The sequence below is a fragment of the Impatiens glandulifera genome, chromosome 7 (genome assembly GCF_907164915.1).
Source record: "Impatiens glandulifera chromosome 7, dImpGla2.1, whole genome shotgun sequence".
In the NCBI taxonomy this organism is placed as follows: Eukaryota; Viridiplantae; Streptophyta; class Magnoliopsida; order Ericales; family Balsaminaceae; genus Impatiens; species Impatiens glandulifera.
Genome location: NC_061868.1, coordinates 35338553 through 35345210, shown reverse-complemented (window position 1 = coordinate 35345210; position 6658 = coordinate 35338553).

The following is a 6658-nucleotide window of genomic DNA, read 5'->3' as shown; positions in this document are numbered from 1 at the left end:
TTTTGATTTTATGAAAAGACAAGCAACCTCAAACAATCTTTTTCAGAACAATGTCAAGCCATGATAAATGTCAATGAAACAAATTTTCCACACTTTGGGAATTTAAATGGTGATCGATCTTTTAAAACTTTACGATATAAGTGCATTACTTATTATGAATCAGAAGATGAATTTGAGGTCATCTGGAAATATATGATTAATAAATATAATCTCGATGGTCATAATTGGTTGAATGTGATGTATAGACTTATGAAAAAATGGGCTACTACTTTTAGTAATAAAAAGTTGTTTTTTTTTTTGGAAAAAAAAAATGGGACAACGGATTAAGTATGTAACCCGCAAACACATTTAACCAAGCGCAGAACTTGCCGCCCGATAGGCTCGAACCCAGAAACTTAGGGTTGGTATCCACCTTTTTTTGCCGCTAGGCTAGAAGAGAGGATGTAATAAAAAGTTTAGTGCGAGACTTTTGGCTACTTTAAGGAGTGATGTCACACATATGGTTTTACAAAAATCAAGTAATAAAATGAGTTCTTTTTATGAATTTGTGATGAATTATGCAGAGATTGAAGATATGTGGCGGGTAAAGGAGAAGACCAATGATACTTATTGTCGTCATGGTAAACCTTCACAAATTTTAAAAAAACATCCATTGTTGATTAATGATCATGATGTTGATACATTGACTATATAACATTTATTTCAAATTTAATTGGATAATTCTTTGAATTGCAAATATGTTGAACCACCTTCTTGTTTTGGTAATGATTAGAATTAGATCGAGATCAAAGTAAAATCTCATGATGAATACTCAAGGTTAGACATGTGTTCAACAAATAGAATCATGAAATAAATGTTGGAATTTTAAACTAATTCATAAATTCCATTAATGAATGGAAATGAGAATTTGGGTAAATAAAATCAAATGAAATTCAAACGTGAATTAAAGTGAAATTTGATCCAAATAATTAAATTATTTTGTTAATGATGTAATTAACATTTAATGGCTTGAAAAGCAATTATCAAATTAAATATGTTTAATTTTGTTAATTGTCATTGTAACCTTCATGATATTATTGCTATCAATTTATTAGCAAGAAAATCATGTAACATGTATTTTCTATTGAAGAGAAAATACAAAGGGCAATGAAGAGGCAATCAAGGTCAGCCGTTGGATCAAAGATTAATGGTTGATTTTATTTTTATGAAAGTTTAACTTTTCAACAATATAAAACCCCTCATCTTTAATCTTAAATTTTACATTATCTTATATTTTTCTCACACTAGAATTTCAAAAGTCTTCTTCTTGTTTTGTGAGTGTTCTTCGAGTTCTATGTTCGATTTTTCCGTTGAAACCCGGTGATAGTTCAGGTACTTTATCAAGCTCGTTGTGTAGTGATTTCGGTGCTGAATCACTACTAGATTCGTTGTACCCTGGGAGACAGCCATCTGTGATAAGCTCTAGCACATGGGGAGACGGTGGAACTGTTTTAAGGGAAATGTGCTAAGCACATGCCTCGAATCAACAATTTATTCGGTGATATTGTTTTTCATATATTTTATTTATTTCATATATTTGTAACATAATTTATATATATATTTCTGTTATTTTTCAAGACAAGATTTCTAACAATCTTAAAACAGGTTCTTTGTGCTAAGCTATTTAAGAGCTTGCACCATCGAATATATTTTTTGTCTTTGATGTTTCAGAAATACGAGTCGCGGTGTTGCGGAAGAGATGATGTTCATTTCAAAAAAAATGAAAAAGATTCATCTTAAGGAATCAACAAATAAAGATAAGTCTTTATTACATATAAATATGTTTGATTATTAACACATATGTTCTTATGCTGTTAAAGCTTAGTTTTATAAGCTAATATATTTTGATAGGAAAATTTTCTCAAGAAACATTAATTTGTATATTCATTATACAAATGTTATATAGAAAATAAATTAGAACACAATAATTTAATTTGTTCTAGTCTTATTTAAAGATTTGTTTGGTTATTAAAATTATTAATAATAATGAATGAAAATAAGAAAGTAGCTAATATGTTAGCTTTCAATTTTTATAAAATTTATGGTGTTAAAATTAATTATAATTGAAACATATGGTTTCAGTTTTAAAATAATTAATTATAATATATACCTTCTTTTTAATTAAGCAATATAATTAATAAGAATATGGTAGAATGATTTAATAAATAAAGAGAGATGATATCTTTATTTATACATATCTTTATTTATACATTGTTTTATATATTACATTTTATTATGGTAATAAGTTATCATTTTAAATGTGTATATATATTCATTGGTTGACAGAGTCTAGTCAAATATGAAGTATAAGTTGTCTCTAGAGAGAAGACAAAAGGTCATAAAAGCGGTACAACAATGAAATGGCGCATTGGTGCAGTGGTTCAAAGTTCAGACGCAATGGTGCGTGACGGAAGGGAGGTCCCTTGTTCAAATCCAACTGATAAGATGATTTCTTTTGTAGAAATCAGACGTGATAAAATGACATTAGTCATTTATGGTGGAACCATTCAAATTTCTTGTATAGAAATTATGTGTTGTAAAATGACACTAGTCATTTATGTTGAAACCATTCCAATTTCTTTTGTAGAAATTATGAGTTGAATGGGGGTAGTCAATGATTTCTTTATAGAAATCAAATTTGTTAAAATGACTTTAGTCATTGATATTAAAACCATTTCAATTTCTTGTGTATAAATTATGAGTTGAATGTGTAGTCAATGATTTCTTGGTAGAAATCAGACTCGTTAAAATGACTCTATCCATTAATGTTGGAGATGAATGAGATAGTTAATGATTTCTTTATAGAAATCAGACTTGTCATTGATGTGAAAATCATTATAATTTCTTGTGTAAAAATTATTAAATGAAATGAAATGAAATGGGGTACTATAGAAATTATGTGATTCATAATGACAGAAAATGAAGGTCATATGTATAATGAGATTAAATAAGTTATTTGTTTTAGAACTTATTCTAATCATGCATTTAAAGAGACATGACTATGTTAGTCGAAATTGTCTTCGCAAAAATTGTCTCGGTGAGAACAATCTACTCAGATTTATTTTGAGCATGCATAGTCGCTTCACGCCGATTATTGTTCAAAACATGGCAATGTAAGTGCTTCGATTAAGATATGAAATATATTTGTAGTTATATTTAATTTGATTATGTGCTAATTGATTATTAATATAAATTATGCATATTAGCTAATAATATGATGGTTCATGTTATTCCTAATAAGTATGATTATCTAGAAATTTATATATATATAAATTAAGATTTATTTTCTATCTATTTTTATTTTAATAGATAATTTTGAAATTTGTCACAAATCATGTGTTCTTTGATTGACAAAGATTTGTTATAGAATGTTAAAGGTCATCTAATTAATTAAGAAACGAATAATTGATGACATGAATATTTATTTATATAATTAGTTAGTTTTATATTTGATTAAAAATAAATGATCAACATTCTAATTAATTATCATATATTTTTTAAACGATATTTTTTGATAAATGAAGTTGTATATATATTTGTTTAATAATATATATGACATATTATTTATCTGATTACGTTTCTATGTTATTGACTATATATATTATAGTTGTTTTGTCATCGTGGTGACTAAATAAAAGAAGCAATAATATATAATATCATATATATAGATATATTAATTTTGGTTTAATATAAGATACTTGATATACATTGTCCAATTGCATCATTAAGACTTGCTTAATTTGATAATTTTGAAATCAAATAATTACAAGCAAAGTCTTCTTTGATTTGAGAATAATGTGGCAAACGTGCCGATATTACGGAATGCAAACGTGCAACCGGAAATAAATGTTTAAGCGACTTCGGTCAAAGGTGCTTGAAACATTATGATTTCTTTTGTAGAAATCATGTGATATGGTGAATATTTATTTGATTAAATATTCTAATTTCTTTTATAGAAATTAAGTGTTGAAATAAATATTTTAATTGATTAAATATTTTTAATTTCTTATGTAGAGATTATGTGAAGAATGATTTATAAATGAATAAACATTCTAATCTCTTGTATAGAAATTATGATTTATTCAATTAAATATTTATAATATAGTTATCTTATTCAATGTATGATAAGTATAATAAAAGAAATTTGTAAAAGAATTGTGTGAAAATTTCTTGATTTGAAAATCATTGATTTAAATTATACAAATGTGTATGATTTAAAAAGGATACCAACACGAATGTGGGGGCAAATATTTTTATTGATTATAACACAAAAATGATTGTGTATATTATGATAAATGTTAAAATAATTTGTTGTTAGAGAAACATGTTCTCTATAAAAGATAAAGTTGCGCAACTTTATAAAAAGAAATAAAATAACAAGAAATGTCTTGTTTATATTTGCTAAGTTGGTGCTCAAATCGATATTTAAAATTTGAGGATTTTGAAATCAAGAAACGTGTCATATTTTGACATTACTTTCATAAAAATTTTGAAGAATCAATGTCTTCAAAAAGATTTTATGAAATAAATGAAAAGGAAAGTTTATTAAGTCTTGATATGACTTATAATAAATTTTATAATAATGATATGAAAATTTGATCATACTTTTATTAAAAAGTGGATGTGACAATTATATATATCATGAAGACAATGAAAATTATTTCATTACGTGTCTTTTGTACGATATTTTTATCGTTGAAAATTACGATAAAAATGGTTAAATCCATAAAGGATATGAATTGCACTAAACGAAATATCACGTTGTTATCAAATGATATATTGATATTATTAAATGAAAGACTTTACGTCTTAAAGTGAATATGTTTACACTTAGAAGTGCAATCTACGTATGGAAATTTTCTAATAAACTTATGATGGATAGATTAAACGTTATAATCTATATTTTTGACTTATGTCGAAAAATAAAATATTTTTATGTAAAATATATAAACGTTTACACGAAGGCAGAATAGTTCAAAGACATTTTGTCTACTAGTTAGCCAAGTAAACAATATTTTCATAAAAAAATAAAATGTTTAAATGGTAAGCATGTACGAATGACTATGCTTCTTATTAGAAGATATTCCAAGATTATCAGAAATTTCTAATTATAGTAATAATAATTTGAAATTAGATAAACTTAGAGTCAATGACAAGTCTAGACATACACGTCTTAGACATAATGTCATTAGACTATACTCTCTAATGGAGTTATCAAATTTGACTATGTAAGTCAAAGATAACATTGTGGATCCACTAATTAAATTATTGAATAGAGAGATAGTTTGAAGTCTTATGAGACATCAGTCTACTATAAGTTGGTATGAAGGAAAACCCAACCTATGCAGACTGGAGATCCCAAGAACTAGGTTCAATGGGACAACCTAATTGTACTAACTTGGAAAGTTATTGTTGAGGATTAATCCTATAACGAAACAATATATATTTTGACGAGGATAAGCATATCGCTTTTAATGATTCTTTGTGAGCAAAGAGATCACCTATGTGAGGGAGAAGTGGGGCCGCTTCGAAAGAATTGTACGGCTCAATTCTAGACCCTCTCACAGAACCAGGCACGTGTTCCATGGCCAAAATGGACACAACCATGAGAGCTTGACATGTATTAGGGAGAATTCTATGTGAAAGTGTGTAATCGTTTACACAAAAGGCAGAATAGTTCAAGGACATCGAGTCTACTAATCAGCTAGTAAAGTTATATGCTTTCACAAGGGAAGGTTCAAAGGGTTACACCTACCTATCCTATGTAGAATTCAACTATTGAACCTTTCACCGGGTTAATCTTTCAATTTCCATTAATGTGGGGGATTGTTGGAATTTTAAACTAATTCATAAATTCCATTAATGAATGGAAATGAGAATTTGGGTAAATAAAATCAAATGAAATTCAAACGTGAATTAAAGTGAAATTTGATCCAAATAATTAAATTATTTTGTTAATGATGTAATTAACATTTAATGGCTTGAAAAGCAATTATCAAATTAAATATGTTTAATTTTGTTAATTGTCATTGTAACCTTCATGATATTATTGCTATCAATTTATTAGCAAGAAAATCATGTAACGTGTATTTTCTATTGAAGAGAAAATACAAAGGGCAATGAAGAGGCAATCAAGGTCAGCCGTTGGATAAAAGATTAATGGTTGATTTTATTTTTATGAAAGTTTAACTTTTCAACAATATAAAACCCCTCATCTTTAATCTCAAATTTTACATTATCTTATATTTTTCTCACACTAGAATTTCAAAAGTCTTCTTCTTGTTTTGTGAGTGTTCTTCGAGTTCTATGTTCGATTTTTCCGTTGAAACCCGGTGATAGTTCAGGTACTTTATCAAGCTCGTTGTGTAGTGATTTCGGTGCTGAATCACTACTAGATTCGTTGTACCCTGGGAGACAGCCATCTGTGATAAGCTCTAGCACATGGGGAGACGGTGGAACTGTTTTAAGGGAAATGTGCTAAGCACATGCCTCGAATCAACAATTTATTCGGTGATATTGTTTTTCATATATTTTATTTATTTCATATATTTGTAACATAATTTATATATATATATTTCTGTTATTTTTCAAGACAAGATTTCTAACAATAAAGTGCCTT